This window comes from Castor canadensis, chromosome 4, assembly GCF_047511655.1.
Source record: "Castor canadensis chromosome 4, mCasCan1.hap1v2, whole genome shotgun sequence".
In the NCBI taxonomy this organism is placed as follows: domain Eukaryota; kingdom Metazoa; phylum Chordata; class Mammalia; order Rodentia; family Castoridae; genus Castor; species Castor canadensis.
The window spans coordinates 89,544,444-89,567,388 of NC_133389.1; the positions used below are offsets into that span (position 1 = coordinate 89,544,444).

General features: G+C 37.3%; 1 protein-coding gene across 13 annotated transcripts in view; it reads right to left on the reverse strand.

Annotated features, from left to right (window-relative positions):
* Nucleotides 1-22,945, reverse strand: part of Nckap5 (NCK associated protein 5) — a 927,122-nt gene that overhangs the window by 545,269 nt on the left and 358,908 nt on the right. The window contains exon 1 of one of the 13 annotated variants that reach the window (XM_074070603.1): nt 541-917. The exons of 11 other annotated variants lie outside the window; for them this stretch is intronic. The gene's annotated coding sequence lies outside the window, so the exon portion shown is untranslated. Of the gene's footprint in view, nt 1-540; nt 918-22,945 lie in introns of those variants that run through there. One more of the 13 variants, XM_074070605.1, reaches the window with a different exon arrangement.

Here is a 22,945-nt window from a genome sequence, read left to right on the forward strand (position 1 = left end):
GGTCGCTTGAATAGGCCAAGGGACTCAAAAGTCACCCCCACTCCTCCCTTCCAGCACCCTTCACAAGTCTCTGGAGAATGCCAATATGGAAGTGTGAGTGCAACGTGTGCGTGTTTTCATTTGCTCTTCCAGCACAAAAGCGAGGCCCCACAGGTGGAGGCGGGTTTGCGTGTGCGCGCTCAGCCGGGCTGGTGCTGCGTGGAGCAGGCGGCGGGAGCGCACAATCGCCACCACCACCCCCACCCCTTGCGCCCCCTCCGCCGCCCTGCCGCGTGCATCCAGATGCCGGCTTCGGGGCGACAACCCTTAACCTTGTGCCACCTTCCCGAACTTGTCCTCCTGCCGTTGGGATCCCGTAAGGGGGAAAGTAGGGCGACCGTGACGGAGGGCGACAGAGGGCAGAATGGACCGAGCAGACCAAGCCGGGACGCGCAGAAGCAAGGGATCTGCAGGCGTCTGAGAAAGCCGGGCCGGGGCTGGAGGACTGAGGACCAGCGCTGGGGACACGCCCCGGAGGGGTGCGTGCGGACGTCTTCTTACCTGGCCTGCGGTGGAGCATTTTGCAGCGGGCCTGGGGCCGAATGGGCGCTGCCCTCCCCACTTGGGGCAGACCCTGCAGTGCCGTCACTTCGGGGACAGCAAGGAGCTGGCCGTAGAGCCCGGAGTTGACAAACTTGCCATGTCAAGCCTGGACCACGCGCGCGCCCCGCAGCCGGGCACCTCGCGCTCGTAGGCTTTGTTGTGTTTCGCCACTAATCCTCGTGCGCCTGCCCGCCAATGTCCCGGCGCGCTCGTGGCCACACGACCTTTCTCTCGCGCTCCGCCTGGGGTCGGCAGTGCCACTTTCCTGTGCGGCGCGCGTTAAAGGGCTGTCCCGAGCGCCCGGCGGGGCGGCAGGCGTGCGCTCCTACCCGGCTGCGCGGGCGCTTGGATTCCCACCCCCACCTTCTCCCCTTCCCCGCCCTTCCCGGGCCCCCCCCCACCCCCCCGATCAGAAGCGGCTTAGATTCGGCAGCGCTGTCAAATCCATCCCATCTGCTGCCATCATAATCAGTCTCAACCGAATAGCTTTGACAAATCTCCGCCTGGAGCCCGAGTTGGGGAGCGCCCACGTGAGAGGGCTGGGAGGGGATGCGGGGGACAGGGGCGTCGGGACCCGTACGGGGAGAGGGGGCTTGGGAGCTTCTATTGTCTGCCCCTACCGAGGAACTGAAAGGGGAAGCAGGGACCCAAAGGGGGAGATAGTGCTTGCATTCCCCAGTTTCCATTTAAAAGAAAGAAAAGGGGGAAGGGGGATCCATTCCAGCAGGTCCCTCGCTCCCGCCGCGCCCCCACCTCCAGCTCTGTCTGGGTGGAACGAATTTCTGCTAATGAACTAAACAAACAGGTTCCTTAATCTTATCATGGGGCTGACCCAGAGACTGGCACAGTATCCAAAGTATTGTTAATTGGCAGGTAAGAGCTGGAACTAACAGTCATTTGTCTGGAGTGAGAAGTTGGTTCCCAAGTACATTTGGAAATAAAGCTTATGGAGAGGAAAAGGGGCGTGTAATTGGCGAGGAAACTGGGCCTTTGCCTCCTGTTGGTATTTCTGGAGATGAAAGGAAACCTGCTTTGGACAAGAAAATGCTGAATTCAGACCCATTTTGAGTTTAAAGAATTCTCATAAATTTCTTTTCCATTTTCTCATGAAATCGCTACTTTTCAAAAAATGCTATTTTATTACCAAATAATGACTTCTAAAATTGATATTTTTCCAAACTAAAATAGTTTCTTCTGCAGATGAAATGAGGTGCTCTTTTCAATAACATATTTTGAACTAGTTCAATATACCACTTTGGTATAACCACATAAATCTGTCCTGGGAGATAGACATAAGAATTACCTCAAGAGTTTTTTTTTTTTTTTAAGTACAATAAAAATAACAGTAGACCTACAGACATATAAACAAGACTTAAAACATAAAGAATACAAGCAATGGGATTAACCCTTGTTTTATACATTTATTTCAAGTGCTGGGAAATATTCAATTACTTTGAATGACTGTGTTTGTTGGGGAAATAATTTGTTAGATAAACAAATCACCAGTGGAAAAGTAGAAAAACAAAAATCTAAGCCATTTATTGAGATAAGTATAAGAGCTACGCTAAGATAAATATACTTTACTGTGAAAACTGAATAGTGTTAAATTAGTGCCCAAATCATTGTTTTGTTTTATGCTGTGCTTGAAAAATGTGTATGCAAGCCACATTAAGCAGCCACTTATCTAGGCTGAAGCTGTGTCTTCCACTTACTTTATAACCCGGTGGTGCTTACAACAGCACTGTGCAACTATGGACGCTCTATGAATAGTGACGGCTCTGAAGTTTTGATTTTCAGTTCAGGTGTAAAAATCATGTATGTCCTACCAGAGTTCAGGTGTGACTCACTCCGATAAGTGAATACCATAAGTTAAGGACAACTACCAGTTAGGCCTTTAAGATATTTTTACTAATATTTAAACATTGGGATTTTTCCATTGTCAGCTTGTTTAATGTGTTTATCAATAATATTGAATAAAATTGTGTCAAAAGATTAATGTGGTCCTGAGAAATAAATATTTCAAAAAGAGTCTTTTCTACCAGAATGAGTCATTATGCTGTGACTAATTTAAATAACAATGTTCAGAATGTTGATGTTGTTTAAGAAAATGAGTTCCTCTGAGAGACACTGGGCTCTGCTGAATATTTACCCATCTTTGTGGTTTCAATTTTTTCACAGCTTAATAATAGTCTAAACTAACTGCCTCACCTCCAAGTCATCAAGAACCTTGGTTCTAACCTCAAACTCTATTCTGTCCAGTTTTTTCAGTTTCTTATTGAACAATTACTATGTGTCAGTGCTAAACTGTATGAAATAGCAGACAAAAAATTCTCACCTTGTGGAGCTTACATTCTGGAGAGGAAGACAGACACTAGAGAATATAGATGTAAATTATAGTTTCAGAAAGTAATCAGTACTATGGAGAAAAATAAAATGAGGTGGGGGAGTTACAGAATATAAACTTAAGCAGACCATTCAGTACAGATCTCCCTGAGAATGCTAAGCTTGACTGAATGATAGAAGGAGGAAAGAGAGCAGGCAAGCTTTGCAGGTACCTGGGAAGACAGGCCCAGAAAGTGGGAAGAACAGGTGTAAGTGGCCCTTAGATATAATTGTGTTTGGCAAGGCCTAAAATCATTAATGAGGCCATAGGGCAGGAACAGAGGGAGGGTTAATGTGGTGGGCTTAGAGGTCACAGCATTGGGTGGGAGCTAACAGGTCAGTTTAAGGACTTTGGGACTCATGTGATAGGGAGGACACAAAAAAGGAAGTGACATCTGATTTTGGCTTAGTGCATCACTCTGGCTGCCACGTTGAGAATTAAATTACAGAGGTATAGGAGACAGCAGGAAGATCTGTTATTAAGCTATTGCGAGAATGTAGGTGAGTGATGAAGACTGGGACAAGATGATAGCAGAAAAGAATTGGTGGTAATTTGGGATCATCTTGAATTTATAGCCATTGAAAGAAAAGAAGGAATAAATAACTCCAAGCACTTGGCCTTAGCAATCTGAAGGATAGAGTTTTTACTGAAATGAGGACGACTAGGCAGAGAACATTCTGGTGGAAGAATTAGGAATTTGGTTTTGTTTTGCTTTTGTGGCACTGGGGATCAAACTTGGGGCTTGACACATGTTAATCATGAGCTCCACCAATGAGGTACATCCCCAGCCCACAGAAGTTCGATTTTCAACCAGTTAAGACTGGGTTATCTACTCTTTTTTTTTTTTTTTAAGTTAATTTATATAAAGCCCTTTGTGGTGATAGAGCTTGGGTTAGCAGAGTTTGAATTGGTGGTTGTTATTGTCTTTGATATTTGTCAACCCAAAAAAGATATTGAGAGGACAAGTGAATAAATATTAAAATAGAGCATTCAGGATCCAAATGCAGAATGTTAATGGGAGTTAGGGAGTTGTAGTGACTGAAGATGGTTAAAATTAAGTCCACTAGATCAATGGGTCTTCAGGGTCGTGTACACAGAGAAGATGTGCAAGGACTGAGTCTTGAGGCACTCCAACTGTGTGTTCACAAGAACACAATTGCGTGTTCGTCAGGAAGATGAAGGGAACCAGCAAAGGAGATCAACGCAGAGTGGCAGTCGATGAGCGAGAAGGCAAACCAGGAGACTGAGCTTCCACCAGGAGCCTCATAGGAAAGGCATTCAGGAAGGAGGGGGTGACCTGCTAGTCACAGTCTCCTAATATGATTTGTTTCTTTATAGAAAATCCAAAAGAGCACATAGAAAAAAACTACAAGAGTTTATCCAGGTTACTGGATAACTTAATTGTAGATTAGCATTCACTGACACTCTGAATGCTATACTGCACCTCACCAAGGATCAGGCACAAGGTAGGTATTCAGTGTGCATTGAATTAACTAATGTGCCAAGGAAGGAATTAAAAGTCTTATGCTGCAAAGTACTCAATTTATGGTCCACGAGTTTCTTCTGGGTCTTCTACTCTTAAATTCAAGAGATACTGATAGAAGACAAGATTTCTGAGAAGAAAAAAACCTGAGAAGCATTGTATGTTTCCTTCTCATTAAGAATGATCAACAGACAAAAGACTACTGGCTCAGAATCAAGTCTCCTGCAAACTTTTTTTCAGACCATGTTCCGGACAATTAAAATTAGTAGCAACAATACAACTTACGTATGTAGAGGTTTGGAAAAATATTTCTAGAAGAAACCCTACCACCTAATAAGACAACAAGCCAACTAAAATGAACAGATTTAAACATACACCTTAGCAAGAATACAAATAGAAGTGCTTGAAAACATGTTCAGTAACCAGTCATTTAAAAGGTACAAATTAAAATCCCACCTACTAGAATTGACAAAGTCTAACCAATTGATATATTGGGTGTTGCCAAGGATACAGAGCAACTGAAATTCTCAAACGTTATTGATGGGAATGTGGAATTATGTAGCAGATTTGGAAAGCCAATTAGGATTTCTTGAAAAGTTAAACAGACACTTGAGACCATCCTGGCATCTCATTCCTAGATAAATACCTAAAAGAAATGGAAACACGCATTAACCCAGACACTTGCACAACAGTATCGATAACACCATTATTCATAGTATCTCCAAGCTAGAAACAAACTTCTATCAACAACCTATAGGATACCCAACTATAAGAAATACTACTCAGCACTGAAAAGGAATCACCATTGATAAACAAAACCATATGATTTAATTTCAAAAGCATTAGTTGAGTGGGGGAAAAAAGTCTTTTATTTTTCTGAGACAGGGTCTTACAATGTAGGCAGAGTGGTCTTGAATTTGTGATTGATCCCCCTATCTCTGCCTCCCGAGTGTTAGAATTGCAGGTGTGCACCACTATGCCCAGCCTAAATGTCAGATTTTGTAACTATTGTTTGGTTCCACCTGATTCTTAAAAACTCGAGACTAAGAGGTGTCTTGGTGCTGCAGGGTTAACTACAAACAGTCACAAGAAAAGTATTAGAATGCAGAGGCTACAAGGCTGACTATTCGTCAAAATCGAATTGTATATTAAAATGGTAAAATTCACTATAAATTGTCTTAATAAAAATGTTATGAAAGAATTTATCTGATTTTTCTTTTTTTTCAGTACTGGGGATTGAACTCTGGGCTTTATACTTGCTAGACAAGCACTCTACCACTTGAGTCAGGCCTTCAGTTCTTTAGCTTTTATAGTTTGTTTTTTAGGTCAGGCCCCGTGCTAACTCTGCCTGGGCTGGCCTCAAACCTTGATGCTTCTACCTCCACCTCCCAGGTAGCTGGGATTATAGGTATGAACCCACGTTCCTGGCTTCTAATCTGTTTTTTTAAGAGTGAGGAGTGAGATTGTAGTGCTTTCCCATTGAGACAGAATATCACATCAGAAATGTTACCATTATGCATCCCCAGTGAAATAACTGATCCAAATAACTACCATAAATAGGTGATAAAGCCATTGAACAGATAGAAGTTTAATGGGAAATAGGCTATCCAAAGAGTAAAAATGTCTCCTCCATATTGTTTGTTCACTACCAAGATAAAAGGATATGTTATACAGGGGAGTGGTCACCTGACATGTTCCTGCTCATGTGAAGCTGTGTGACAAGTTTATAACAAAAACTGGTCAAGGCTTTTGCCATCCTTTCCTCTCATAGGAAGTAAAGAAGATGCAGGAACAGGTAAATTACAGCAGAAGGAAAGCATGAAGTGGTGTACAGTATGCAACATCTAGAGATCTTTAAAAGTCAGTGTCAATGAGTGGAAAAAACAGAAGGGCCATAGTAGATTAAAGGGGTCATAGCATAGCTAAGTGCAACTAATGGGATGGGGTATTGGTGCAAAATAAATAGCTAAGAAACACATTTTGGAGACAATTAGACAAATTTAAATAAGGCTGCCATTGTATAAGGAAACTTTTATTACTTTTACTAAAGGTAAAAATAATACTGTGCTTATAAAGTAACTTTATTTCAAAAACATATAACAAAATATTCAGTTAAACTGTCATGATATACTGCTCACTTTGTAAAAAATATACATAGAGCAAAAATGCTAACTTTTACAATATCTTCTTTTTAAATTTTTGGTAATAGGTAATAAAAATACATACCTATTGGATACACCATTGCATGGTGTGTACTAACCAAATCAAGGTAATGCACAATAAATTGCCACATATTTTATAGAAAAATGCTGACATTTGTTGATACTAAGTTGTGGGTAGGTCAGTGTTCAACTTTTTAATGTATTTTATGTTTTTCTTAATGAAAACTGAAAAATATATACTTATAAAAATCTATGGACCAAAAATTAACCATAAAAGAATTAGAAAAATTTAGAACATGATATCTTACCATATCAACTTGTTAGAACTAAAGCAGTCATAGAGGAAAATTAATAATTTTAGTGCTTATTTTAGAAATGGAAAATTAATGTTCAAAGTTTTCAAAGAATTTAAAAAATGAACAAAGACAAAGAATAAAAGAAATAAAGATGAAATCAGAGTCTAATAAAGTACAACACAGTCATTAATATGGAATCAATGAAACAAATCTGGTTAGATAAATGAAAAATAAATAAGCTTAGAAATTAAAACAGTTACTTTAAAGGCACAAAGAGAGTTTAAAATAATAGTACTCTTCACTTTGAGCAATTTTAAGGCAATAAATTTGAAAACAGGAGGTACAGTGATCAATTTTATAAAAGAAATTTAGTAAGTCTCACTTCATGTTCTAGTCTTAAACAATTAAATAGACTGAATTCCTGCTTTAAAAATTACTCCTGTGAAAGCAAAGGTCCAAACTCTTAAACATCTTCATTGAGAAAAAATTTGCAAAACCATGTGAAGTGTACAGTTCATTGTTTTTTAGCATACACTCAAACCATCACCATCCTCTTAAGTTTAGGACAGTTTCTTCACACCGAGAAAGAAAATTGCAGTGCCCATATTGGCAGACTCTTCTTATTCTCCTGTCAGAGACACCCAGTAATCTACTTTCTATCTTTATATATTTGCCTATTTGGGACATTTTATATAAATGTATATACAACATATGGCTGTTGTGTATGGGTTCATTTGCTTAGTTAATCCTTGAAAATATTGTGCTACATTATAGCATGTATTGCTACCTCAGTCCTTATTCCCACATAATATTCCACTCTAGACATTTACCAAACTTCACTTAGCCATTCGTCTGTCGATGGGCATTTGGGCTGTTCACTGGTTATAAATGATGCTGTTATAAACATTCATGTACAAGTTTTTGTATGGACATATGTTTTCATTTCTTCTGGATATGCTCAGTGTTAGAATCACAGGTCCTATAGTAACTTTATGCTTAATATTTTGAAGAACTGCTAAGTATTTTCCAAAGCAGTTACATTTTTAGAGCATTTTACCAGCTAGATCTGGGAGCTCCAATTTTCACCACATCCTGTCCTACACTACTGCCTTTCTTTGATTACAGTCATCTTATGGGTGTGAAATGGTATCTCACTGTGATTTTGCTTTCTATTTTTTCCTGATGACTAACAGTATTCGGTATCTTTTCATATGCTCATAGGTCATTTGCGTTTCTGTAATTTCTTTTCAACTTCTTTATTCATTGTTAAATTGAGATATTTGTATTTTTATTGTTGAATCATGGGCCCAGATAATTTTAAGGTAATCTCTACCAAACTGGAGGAAAACCCCACAAAACTAATAATTCATGTGTCAGAAAAAGTATTACAGGCATCAAAGAAGAAAAGAGGAGAAGAAAGCAAAAGAGAAGGGGAAGAAAAACGAGGAGGAAATGACTTTGCTACCAAAAGTAAACATAAACCATATGGGAAAGGGAACTTAATGAGAATCTCAAAAATCTAAAATAAAGCTGAATCTGTAATATGGAAAATAATAATAACAGTTATAGTGGTAATAATAAAATAACTTAGCCAGATAAGATTTACCCTATAATGCAAAGATGACTTGGCTGTAGGAAAACCTATTTGGTTTTCAATAAAATAATCATTTTGGAAGATTAAAATCATTTCAATATGGAAAATGAAAAATTTAATAATATTCAGCATTAACTTATGATTTTTAAAAACTAATGAATAAAAAAATGTTCTATCCTCTAGGAATCTACAGAAACTCCTTAACCTGATAAGGATGTCAACAAAAACCTGTAGTACACATATTAAAGGTGAAATTTAAGAACATTTCCTTTAAATTTTTCCTCTAGACAATTATGGATGTCCCTATCATCCTTTTATTCAACATCTCCTTAAAATGTTAGAGCAAATTTGTCCTGAGTACATAAAGACATAAAAGATGTAACAACTAAAAAGTAAAAGGACTGTCAGTATTTATTATCAATATCTCCACAGAAAAAAAGAGGACCCAGAAGTAAATCTGATGTAGTAAGATGCAAGTTTATCATTATTACAGTGTTAAAAAGTTCAGGAAATTCCATTTAAAAGTAGTTTTTTAAAAAGGTAAGGCACATGGGAATAAATCTAAAGATACAAAATACCTTTATAGGGATCACTTACTTAAAGGGAATAAAAGAGCTGAGAAATAGAAATACATTATAGTTATGGAACAAAAGACTCAGTCTCCTGCCTTCAAAACATTATCTATCAAAATCTCAGCCAGCTTATATACACCTGATCCTGAAATTCTTGTAAAGATGACAGGCCCAATAACCAAACATCTCTAGTAAGGGTACAACCCCTACTATTCCAAAATGGGTCAGGAACTTTACTGTAAAGCTAGGTAATTAAACAGGTAAGTCAGATAGATAAATTGGAATTGGAAGACACAAGCTCGCATATGGAATCAAGGTAGATAACACAAATGACATCATTATTAGGAAAGACTTGACTGTTGAAAAGAGAAAATAGCACTATATCTACTCCTCCCTCAATGAAAAAGACAAATTAGAACTGTGCCTCAGGTCATTCACAAAAAATAGATGCAGATTAAAACCTAAAAGTAACAAGCAAATTTGTGAAACTTTTTGAAGAACACTTTAGAGAATACTTTCTACCATCAGGTTGGGAAGTATAATGAAGTATCTTAGCATGTTAAACTTTTCAGCCTATATGAAAGAAAAAAAGATACCATTGGCAAAATAAAAAGACAAGTCACAGGCTAGAAGAATGCTTTAGAAACACATGGATCCTAAAAAGAATTACTATACCAAATTTGTAAAGAACTGCAAGTCAGCACTCTTTCACATCTATCACAATTGCCAAAAAAAAATTCTGATTGCAGCAAGTGTTGGTAAAGATGTATGGAAAGGAGAACTCTTACACAGTATAGGTGGGAACAATTTGGATCTGCTAGTAAGGCTGAAGGTGTGTATGCCATTGGACATAGCAACCCTATGACCTCGTGCACCTTCAAGAGAAAGGGTACATACAAGCCTCAGAGAGCACATATGAAATCCACTATACAAGTCAGTTCCAAGTAGGCACCATCGAGTCCCAGAAAGTACAAATACTACCTGTTGATAATGCAAAGGAACAAATGATTAACAAAAGAAAAGTCCCCTAAAAAGCTGACTTTTACTCCACTTCTGAATGAAAGCAAACATAAACCAAAAATTTTTAGAAAACAATAATAATGAAGACAGCTGGATGCATTTGTATCAGGGGCCACAGAAAAGTCACAGCCCTAAGTATACTGACCAATAAAAGTGGAAGAGTGCAGGTTGAGTATCCCTTATCGGAAATGTGTAAGAACTAGAAGTGTTTTGAATTTCAGATTTTATTTTTGTATTTTAGAATATTTGCATATACATCATGACATTTCTTAGAGATGAAACCCAAGTATAAACATGAAATTCACTTCTGTTTCTTATACACACAGCCTAAAGGTAATTTTAAATGATATTTTCAGTGTATCTGCATTTTGGTTGTGGCCTGACACCTAAGATCAGTTGTAGAATCTTCCACTTGTGGTGTCATGTTAGCACTCAAAAGGTGCTGGATTTGGAAACATTTTAGATTTCAGATTTCCGTCTTAGCAATGCTCAACCTGTGTAAGTAAACTAAATTTTAGGCTCAAAAGGCCAAAAAGGGGAAGGGGGAATGACCAAAAGAAAGCACAAAAACTAAATAACAAACAAAAGAACTTTGTCAGGTTGAGACTGACCAAGCTTCTGCATGATTAACTCACCCATGGTGTAATGCAATGAGCCAGTCTGCCTCTATACAAAACAGAAATATAATAACCTTAATTAAGAAATCAAAATCTAGGTGGCTTTTAAAAATAAACCACTATATAATTTAAGAAAAAAAATGAGAAGGATGAGAAGTAAGCAACAAATATACATACTAAGAAACGACAAGTGGGAAATAACTACTGAAACAGAAAAAAAAATTAACATGCTGCTTTATAAATCTCATCTCTATGCAAATAAATTTGAAACAGATAAAATGAAAAATTCATTTGAAAAAGGCATTTACTCAAATTGGTTTTATTAAAGATAGAATGATTAATTACATCAACTTACCTAGAAAAAATAAATATACTACCCCTCAAAAGAAATCTCTAGGCCCCAGGAATGCTAACAAACCCAGGGTCAGACCATTCCAATATTTTACATTTGTTCCCAAACATGGAAAACAAAGGAAATTTTTATCCTTATTTTTATGAAACGAATATTACCAATCTAACTTGATAAACAGCTAACAAAGAAAATTACAGATTGATGTCACCATGCATATCAATGTAAAAATACTGAAAGGGGGTAAGAGGGTGAATACTGTGCAAAAAATGTGTACACATGTGTATAAGTGCAAAAATGATATCTGTTGAAACTGTTTCAGGAATCACGGAAGGTAGGGATAAAGGAGAGCCGTGGAGCAGGAGAATCCAAGTATAATGTATTTTATACACTGTAAGAACCTCTGTAAATGCCACAGTGTACCAGCATGACAATAAAGGGAAAAATAAAATGAAAATACTTATTAAATATGATCAAAAAAGTATAACCACATTTTAAAGACTACTATAACCAAATGGTATTAGATCCAGGAGTGCAAATTTGACTCAATATTAATTAACCCCTTAGTATATATACCATATTAATAAGTCTAATGAAAATATAGAATGATTCTCTGCATAAATGTTTGAAATTTCTGAGAAAACACTACTCCTAATGAAAATCCTAGAAGAGAGGAATTAGTGTCTATTTTCTTAACATGATAAAATACATATACACACACGTTTAACAATGGTATCTTAATTAATGGGACATAGTTGAGGCATCCAACCTGGTCATGGACAAGGCCAGGGTGCTCACTCCCTCCATTACTAGCTAACATTTTGTTAGTCAATGTCAGTGTAGTTACATAAGATAAGTCAGATAAAGGTATAAGAACTGGACAGACACATGTGAAAACTGTATTTGCAGATGACCTGGTATTATACCTGTAAAATCATGGAAAATGAAAGAGGGTGAACAATGAAACTTTTTGCAATTGTTTTGGGGGGGAGGGATAAGGATACAGATAGTGAAGAAAAGATTTTAAAAAATAACAAAATGGACTCAATGAAATTCAGATTCATTTTATTTAATATACAGAAGTCAACCGCCTTCATAGACACTGATAGTAACCTGCTGGATGTTATACTGATATAGAAAACGTCATTTACATTAGCAACAAAGATAAACTACATAAGGAAAATTGTAAGTAGAAATGTATAAAACCTATGAGGAAAATGTTAAAACTCCTGCAAACCACAAAAACAGACTTGAAGAAACATAAGACACTTGTTCTATAATAGAATTACTCAGCATCATAATGCTTTCAGTTCTAAGTTACTTTATAAAATTAATACAGTTCCATTAAAAATAGCAACACAGTCCTTGGGGAATGGAGATAAGTCAATACTAAAGTTGATATTGAAAAGAATTAGAAGAACAGACAGGAAAACTCAAGGACAGGTTGGGAAGGGAAAACATCTCTACCATACAGTACGTACAGTACTCAAATACTTCTGAAATCAAAAGTATGATACTAGTGCATGAATAGACAACCAGGCTGAAGTTGATTTGGAAATCCCATACTCTATAATAAAGGTTACATCTCATATCTCAAGGGGTGGGAGTGGCTCTAACAAACAGCATGAGGACAACTGTTTGCCCACTTGTCCAAATATACATTAAATTCAAACTATACACAGGCATAAACTCCAAACTGATCAAGCATCTAAATGTAAAAAAATGAGCCCTTACAAAAGCTAAAGAAAGTCCAGGTGAATTCCTTTATAAGCAGGGTGAAAGGAATGATTGCCTAACAACAGCCCCAAACTCCAGATTAGTAAATGGGATTCCAGATAGTAAATGGAACTATCTGAAAATTTTTTAAATGGCATGGTATGTTTAGTTTTCTATTCCCACTGCCACAAATTATCACAAACTTAGTGGCTTACAACAACACCAAGTTATCACCTTACAGTTTTGTAGACCAGTGTCAGCAGACTGGGCTCACTGGTCTAAAACCAAGCTGTCAAGAAGGCTTGCAGTGCTTTTCTGAAGGCTCAAGGGGAAGATTCAATTCCTGCATGCAGCCTCCATTCCTTGACTCAAGGCTATTTCTTCCAACTTCAAGGCTAGTAACATTGCATCTCTCTGATCTCTTTTTCTATTTTCATATCTCCTGAGGACAGACAGAAATGGACGACAGCTTTCATGGGCCCTGGTGATTACATTGTTCCCAACCAAATATTACAGGATCATTTCTCCATCTCAGAGTCCTTGGCATAATCACAGCCATTAAATCCCTCTTGCTATGTACAGCAATATATTTACAGGTCTGGGGATTTAAACATGTATATTTTAGGGGCAATTATTTTGACCACCACATATAGCAAACGAATAAATATTTTAAAATTTGTAGATAGGAGAAAATCTTTGTAATATGTCACAAACAAGGACCTAATATCACTAAATGCAAAAAAACTTTTAAGCTGAGGAGAAAATGTCAAAACAACACAAAAATCAGCAAGTCATAGACAATTCATAAACTCACAGGAAATTGTCCTTTAAAGATATGAAAAGACACTCAAACTTATGAGTAGAGAAATGCAAATTAACTAGATACAGAGGCACCATTTCTTGCTCATCAGATTGGAAAACACATAGATGTTTGACAACACAGCCAATAAGTTGCCAGTAGAAATATAAATTAATAACTTTTTTGGAAGAATATTTGACAAACATCCAACAAAACCCCATTTACATTTACCATGTGACTGGTCATTTAGCTTTTGGAATTTACCCTGAAAATACACCTCCAACAATACAGAAGTACACAAGCACATGGGAATCCATTGCTGCATTGTTTTAATGGCACATTTTGTTTAAATTGTCTCCAACTGTCCTTGCTCTCCAGGTATTCCTTTTAATCCTTATTTTATAACTCGTGTGATCCATTGGTTTTAAATTATGAACCACAATTCAGCTCTGTAGTCTTTCATTGGGAAGCTTTTGCACTATTCTCTGCATAGTAACACTGAATAAATGTTTGCAGATTTAAAATTATTATGTCAAAACAGTCACTTTGTTAAATGAAATTTCATTTTGGAAGAAAGCTTTCTTTTATAACTAATCCCACATGGTTTATTAATTTGGGATATAACCCAGATTATTATCTAATACATTTTTCATGGTTCTTACTAAGTTTTTGTTTTATCACAGATAGTTTTACATAAGAAAACTTTATTTCCTCCATAATTAAACCTCTGTGGCAATGGCTCAGGCCCAGCTGAGTTCAGCACAGCAACTTAGAGCAGGATTCCACCAGTCTTTGCATATGTTATGGCCACAATTGGACAGACCACCACTGTTCTGTGATAACACTGCTGTTAATGATATTTATAAATGGAATGTAGTTAAATAGTTATTATTCAGGACCTCTCCTTGGGCTTGGTAACAAACAAACACACATTCATGAAATAGTAACTGTTCCATTTATAACACTTAAAGATTAGTGTCCTTTTATTAATATTGTTATTCACTCAACCATCTTTCATTAAGCAGCTAATGCTTTAAGTGTCATGCCAGGTTCTTAAGTGAGAAGTGCAGGTCCCTAAGTCAAAAAAGGCTCATGACATTAATTTTTAATATCTTATATTTTTTATTGTTCATATTCATCTTCTCTTTAGACTTCCTTGAAATTAGTTTGTATACAAGCACATTCACTACATGTGTTTATACATACTAGTATACACACGTATCTGTAAGAATGTATTTATATATTTCTCTGTTGCTATAAGCAAAAGAATAACCAAAATACAAAAAAAATGGGGAAAAATTCCCTCATGTACATACTTTTTTTAATGATTGCCCAAAACCATCAATATTAGGACTCACATTAGCATTTACACATGTCTAAAATGACCACCATAAGAAAAGTTATGGAACATATTTAAACAAAACATGCACCTCCATTGTAGCATGAAAAAGAGCTTCTAAAGTTTTCCAAACATGTCTATAGTCTTAAGAAAATAATAAGTATGAACACTTCTTTCATTATGTTCTAGAATTTTACAAATATCCTATTACTCTCATAATTTTTACTCAGTCACTTATGCCTGAAGTTTTTAAAAGTTTTAAACATTAAATCATTGAAAGAATCTGATTGGTAAAAGTAATCTAGAAATGACCTTGTTCCAGTATTCCCATTTGCTTTGTAGATGGGGGAAATTGAGCTTATGTAATATCCAGGACCACTCAGGATATATAAAGAGAACTGAGTGTTTGACTGTGAGGTTTCCTCTCCTACTTTTCTGCAGGTTAGCCACTGGACTGGGGAGCCATTGGCACCCTGGGGCTCAGCAGGGCAGCACTAGGGAGTGCCTTAGGAGAACATGACACAGGAAATTAAATGTGTGATGCCTCTCTTTTCTAGTTCAGAAGTTAGTACATTAGGGGTTACAAAACAACAGAAGAAAAAAAATTTTTTTAACTTACTCTAGATCAGGGATTGGCACTTGAAGAGCAAACGTTTTTGTAATTAAAGTTTCATTGGAATACAGTTATTATACCCATTTCCTTATGCATTGTCTATGGCTGCTTTGGAGCATGTTGAGTTATTGTGATAGTGCCTGTCTGAATCCTCTTCACAGAGTCCCAAATACTTGCTATGTCATTCTTAACTGACAATGTTTGCTCACTGGCATTTTAGAAAGTACTGCTCTCTATAAGGTGTTATAAATATGAGTTTACTTCTAACGAAAAACCTGCTACAGGTTGAAAATCCCTAATCCAGAAATCCCAAATTTCTCAAAATCTGAAACTTTCTGAATGTCATTTTGTTTGTTTGTTTGTTTGTTTGGGGATAATGAGGTTTAGACTCAGGACCTCACACTTGCTAGGAAGGTGCTTTACCACTTGAGCCACACTTTCAGGCCTTTTGGCTTATTTGTTTTCTTGCATTTTTTCTTTTAAACCAGGCCTGGCTTCAGACAACAGTTCTCCTACCTGCAGCCTCCAGCAGGTATGGATGAGAGTAGCCAACACACTTGGCTTGCTGATTGAGAAGGGGGTCTCTCTAATTTTTTACCTGGGCTGGCCTCAAACAGTGATCCTCCCAATCTCTGCCTCTCAGGGAGCTGGGATTACATGCACAAGATACAATGCCCATTCTAAATGTTACTTTGTGATAGTATGCCACAGATGGAAAATTCTACACTTGATCTCATGTGATTAGTCACAGTGAAAACACAGATGCTTTAAAAATATTGTGTAAAATTACCTCCAAGTTATTCATATAAGATATATTTAAAACATAAAAGAATTTTGTGTTTATACTCGGATCTGATCCCTAAGAAATCTTATTTTATGTGTGCAAATATTCCAAAATCTGAAAAAAAATTGACATCTGAAACATTTGCTGTCCAATCATTTTAAAGGAATTCTGCAATGACTATCATTTTCATTTATGCTGTGATAAAACTGCAGTAAATAAATGTATGTTGTGAATTCTAACAAGTCCTCGAGTTTCAGATATGAGTTGTTCTATAGCACATATAGTCCTATTGACTGTCTGAGAAATTCCATTTTTAATAGTAGGAATAGGAGTGATTTTGGCTAATTAAGTTTTAAAATTAAACCTAAATTAACTTTTTATAGCTAGCAATAACTACACCAAGATTATTTCCAGATAATTAAAATATAGTGCTTCTGATGAAGGGCTAGTTGCTGTATTTTTACAATATAATTATAGTTGCTTATATAGTTTCGAATTTCCCTTTATATATTCAAAATTGTATTTTCTCAAAATATAAATGTGAGTTTTTAATCTATTTTATGAATTATGAATACAACAGTCATCAAATTTCCATAATATCACAAAATCTTAACATTACAAAGCTACTTTTTGAGTAGTCAGGGAAAATCTTTCAAAACGTTAAGATGACTCCAAATTTATTAAAAAAGGAATAAAACTCTGAGAGGTATTCTGGAGAGGTATTGGGAATAAAATAAAGCAATGAACTAAAGTTGAAGTTGGCACTTAAGAGACTGAAAAATTTTAGTACCACAATGTTCTCAATTTTTAGGAAACACAGCGAGCGGTCTGTTTTGTTTTTATTCTACTTTAACTGTTATAGAGGCAAGATAGGCCCGGTTACCCTATGGTAACAAGCAACCCCCAGGTCTTGGTAGTTTGAAACGGAAGGCTTATTCCTCTTCATGCTACATGCTGTCAGGAGACTCTGCTCATAGTAATTATTCTCTGACCCTACCTTTAGAGAAACCAGCATCCTGAGAACGAATGGCTGTCAGGCTGGAAGCAATGTGTTGAAGGACTGCGTACCCACCACACTTCAACTTGGACGTTCCTTATGCTAACAACGCACTGGTCAGCACGAGTCACTTGGCCTTTCCTGCCCACATTCCCGCAGGAGCTGCAGTCCTATCATGTGCTTGTAAGGAAGAACCTTGTACTAGACTTGTTAACGTCTGTGCTTCATTTTTATTTGTAAATTGGCATTACTAAATGTCCTAGAAATTTTGAGGATCAAAGGACTTAACATCTGTGAAGTGCCTAAACTAGTATTGTAAACAGTTAAGTGTTAATTGTTATTTCACTTCAACCTTTGTCCTTGGCACACTGTCTTTCAGAGCTAAAGAAAGAAAGAGCTGTGCAAAGTCAGCAGAGGGTAGTCTTAGGAAAGCCAGGTGGTCCCAGCAGGGATAACTATGACAAAGTATTCTTCAGAAAAGTCCCAGACCAAATGACAGATCAAAGACCCTAGTCATCATTCTAAGTAACACTCATCTAGGAGGCAGTAACACACCATTAGCCGAGTCATAATTTACTTCATCAGAAGCTGGAATGCCAGAGGGACAGAGACACCTAAACTGATGATAAGTTTTAGAACCTCTGAGGACCAAAGGATGAATATAACGTAGACACAGAATGAAGATGCTAGGTAGGGCTAACATACGTATTTGGGAACTACATTATATAAGTAGATCCTTTCTAATCTGTGGTTTACACCAGGCCAAATACAAGAGGTAAAATTGGACTGTCCCACTAGAAAGGGCTAAGGCAACAATTGAAGAATTAAAGCCAAGAGGAAGTAGACCAAGTCCACCAATACTCAGAATCCAGGAGATACATTCAGGCAGCCCCTCCTCCACAACGAAACATAGCAAGTGGTTTTGCTATGCATCTCAGTAAGTCTGGTCTGTGTTAGGCACCGGCGGATGCCGAGATGAACGGACATGGCTTCCCTCTCTCAGGAGTTTACAATTTAATGAGGGAGACACAGCTATTCGTCCATGCATAACATGAATCAGAATAAAGTTCCATATGCACACAAATGTACAGTGTTACGATGTTATAATGAGCAACAAGATAAGGTAATGCCACATACAGCCATAAAAGTGGGTAAGAGTGATTATCTGTAGAAGATAGACTATAGAAGTCTATCTGTAGAAGATAGACGAGAAGTAAGTTTTTGGTTTCTTTTTCTAAAGGAGCTTTGAACCTGAGAGCGTAGCTCAGTGGAAGAGTGTTTCCAAACCTGAGCAAGGTCGTGGCTTTGATCCAAAGCCAATAGAAAAGAAAATATAAAAATCTGAAAAATTTTAAAAAGAGCTTTATCCTTTTACCTCCCATAAGTGATAATTCACATCATCAGCATGTATCATTCATAGTTTGTCTTTATTCATAAAACTCCTTTTTATTTTCCCAAAATACTAATTGCAATCTTAAGTGGCTATTTGACTTTAATTTTATTTCTATAACCTTTAAATGTAAATTCCACAGCTCACATTTTCTCACATGACCACAAATTCAAAGACCAGAGGCAAGAGGAATTTCTAATTTTTTGTTTTCTACATGAAGAGTCAAGAGACCAAACAACTTATCCATAGTTACAGTGGCAATCTTAAATGTATATGCTAATTTATAATTTAACAAATTATAAATAAATTAGTAATAAGTAAATATACTATTGTACATATATAGTATATAAATTCCTTTATATACTAATACAGAATTTGTATGGTGCTTTAAAAGATAAAAGAAGCAAGAAAATAGGACCAATCACGATGGCTCACACCTGTAATCCCCCTACTCAAGAGGCAGAAATCAGAAGGATCATGGTATGAGGCTAGCCTGGGCAAAAACAAGCTGGACATGGCAGTTCAAACCTGTGATCCAATTATGTGGAAGGCATAGGTAGGAGGATCACCATTAAAGGCCAGCCCCAGGCAAAAAGCTTAAGGCTCTTTTCAAGAAATAATTAAAGCAAAAAAGGGCTGAGGGCCTGGCTCAAGTGATAAAGTACCTACCTAGCAAATGTGAGGTCCTGAGTTCAAATTCCAGTAACACCAAAAAACAAATTCAAGAAAACAGGGAGAGTCCATGACTACTCTTGTAGTTTTCTGTGAGTGTTCTGTCTCAGAAGCAAAGGAATGATATCTATAAAATGTCATTTTATTAAGACAGGACAAACACAGAATTATCCACCGCACTCTAAAATGTCCAGTTGAGGGGTGTGTTTAGAACAAATACAAGGAAGCTGTACTCCACAGGGTAGGATTAAATTTATGGAACTCATTACCTAACTAGAGGTGGAAGAAATTAAAAATGTAAATAGATTTTAAATGACTTACATAAATCAGTGACAGGTCCATCACAGTTAATGAGTAAAATTAGTATGTGTGGGTCATGCTATAAATGTTTGTTGTTGATATCAAAGAGGCCTTTGCTTTGTCACTGCCAACTCTGCCAAATACAGAGGATGGCACATGGCCATTGATGTTCTCTGGCAATTCTTGCTTCCATTCATAAAGATCTCCTAATGCTTTGCTTTGGGATGTCACGAGAAACTGAGAGACTGTTGGGCTATGACTAGAAGATGAACACTCAAAGAACTAATCTTTGACTATGCATTAACCACACAGAAGCATAAGAGACATTTTCACGTGTTAACTTTACACAACAACTCAGGTCCCTAAGATCCCATGAGAAAGTTTTCATAAGGAGTTATCCACACTTCTTTGGTTTGCTCAGATGAGAAGCAGGAAACCTTCCAGACATCCTGAACCCATGAACTTTTTGTGGTTTATCCATCAACACATACAAACTTCGACAAAGAAATTCAAAAATCTCTTTTCAGTGCATTGAAACATGCACTTACAGTACTTTTATATCTATAGCCAACACTTTCCCAATCCCCTATGGAATGGAGCCTAATTGCATGTTCCTTAGGGAAAAGAAGATCTTGTTATCCCAAAAGCATAAGAAGAACTCTATCATCTATCTGGTTACCAAATGCCTGATTATAGGTATTTCACCAAAATGATCTTCCCAGGCCAACGAACAGGCCTCCCTCAGAATGTGTCCTGCTGGGAAATGAATCAACTTTTGCCTTTTACCTAATCTCAGCTCAGGTATTTTCTGTGAAAATATTAAGACATGAACATTTGACAATGGTCTTGGCTAGATAATACACTCCAACTAGCAACTCTTTTTACAGGAAAAATAATCTACACTGTATTTACTACACAATCTTCATCAATATGACAAAGACACAATCATTTTTAGCTATTATCCAACATTAAAAGTGATTTTCAAGTACGAACTTTGCAATTATGAGAACGAAGATAATGGTTCTGCTTTAAAACTGCCAGGAAATTACGGCTTCCATACTATAATAATAGTTCAGCATTGAGCCAAAAAAAAAATTAAACTCTCTTCCTAATGTATTAAATTGGACAGAACTAAATCTCCTGAGGATTGGGGGGGTTGGGGGGGATGACACACAAAGAAGTGGCAGTGAAATTCGATTTCTGAAATAAATGATCTGAAATTCTTATCACTCTTTTCTAGACATATCTTCTTTGTAAAATGCACATACGACTATGGCAGAAATTGGAAGAAACTAAATGCACGTTGACCACATCTACAGTGACCCACTTTAATCGCTGTCTTTCAGCAGAAGATCCAGTAGCTCCATTCATTTTCGCTATACTCTAGGTAAGTATTTTATCATGAGTTTGTTTTTTCTGTCTAGCACTATTCTTCCCAATAGTCCTTAGCATTGGAATGATAAACATTAAATTGATAATCGTTCATTTCAGCAATGAACTAAAACTTACTCCCTTTATCCTTCTAATGGTCAGAGAAATTTTCTAATAAAAGTTTTACCAATGTCAGGCATGATCTAGTTTCTAATTCACTTATAATTATCAATTCAGCTACGAACTCTTACCCATAAAGGCTTGACTTTGGAAAAACTAAGTCTGAAACAGGACAAGGCAATTAGAAGTGGGGGTTGGGTAGGGGAATAAGGAATAGTGGAGAGAAATGGATTTTCTAAATATAAAACGCTCTGCTCTTTCTTGAAGTAATGATTTATATTCTTTGAGTACACAAGAGAGTAATTGGATATGCATGATGCAGTGCTGGAATTTTAGGTATTTTGCCTAAAGGTTATTAATAATTAGTACCACTAGGAGAAAAAAATCATAAAGTTAGAATAACAGCCCTCTCTCAAAGGATGACTAAAATTGAACTTGTAATCTAGTCATAATAAAACATATTATGTTTATATTAGAACCCTGCAAATGAAGAGGAAAATTGAAGGACTGGAGGTGTAATTCAGTGGTATAGCACCTGCCTAGCATGTGTGAACCCTGGGGTGGATCCCCAGCACTACAAGGAAAAGAAAACGGGGGAGTGAGGGGGAATGGACAAACTAGAACATGTCTGTAAGTGGCCATGATGAATTGGCGTCAAAAAATAAGGTGTTTAAAGACCAAAAGAAAGATCATACATTCCTGCCTTTGGAAAGGTAAAGACTGATGAAAAACAGTCTCTGAATAAATCCTTTAAAAGGGATGGTAAAGGCCAGGTGTGCTGGCTCAAGCCTGTAATCTTAGCTACATGGAGGTACAGATTGGTCATGGTTCAAGGCCAGCACAGGCATAAAGTTCCCAAGACCCCATCTCAACCAATGGTTGATGCAGTGGTGTGCCTGTCATCCCAGCTACTCAGAGATACATAAATAGGAGAATCATGGTTCATGCTGGTAGGACATTAAGCAAGACTCTATCTCAAAAATAACCAATGCAAAAAACGGCTGGTGTAATGGCTCAAGTATTGGAGTGGCTGCTGATCAAGTGTGAGGCCCTGAATTCAAAACCCATTGCCACCACCAAAAAAACCAAAACAAAACAAAAACCCAAGAATGGTACAGTACACACATTATAACTGGAGTCCTGGTGGCAGCATTAGGCCCAAGCAGTAAGAGCCAAGTGTTGGATCATCCAACATGAAGGGCATCTGATCTCTTCCCATCCAGTGGTCCAGATTCATTCTATATTGGATGGGAAAGATGGTTGTCCAGGTTTGTCACTGACACTTGTGCTGGTATACAGCTCACCATCTCAGGAACACCTTCCTCCATGATAGATGGTAATAAGCATTAGAACATCCATTTATAAGCACTCAGGAGGCTGAGGAAGAAGGATTGAAGTTCGAGACCAGCCTGGAATACATAGTGAGATCCTGCTTTAAAAAATTTGGTCTCCAATGTAACAGAGTTGAGGGGTGGTTGGATATTTAAGGATTGTTGGGATTAATGCCTTTTCCTGGGAGTAGATTAATTCTTCCTGGAAGGAGTCATTCAAGAACCAGTTGTTATACAGACAGTTCTTTATTGTGTTTTCTCTTTTCTGTACATTTACACTTGACCTTCCCTTTTCCCACAATGTTTTGACAAAACAACATGAGACTTTTGCCAGATGTGGCTGCTCAATCTTGGACTTCTAGCCTCCAGAATTAGGGCTGGAAACTGGGGGCGTAACTCAGTGGTCGAGCACTTCCTTAGCATGTAGGAGTCCTTGGGTTTGATCAGCACCACAA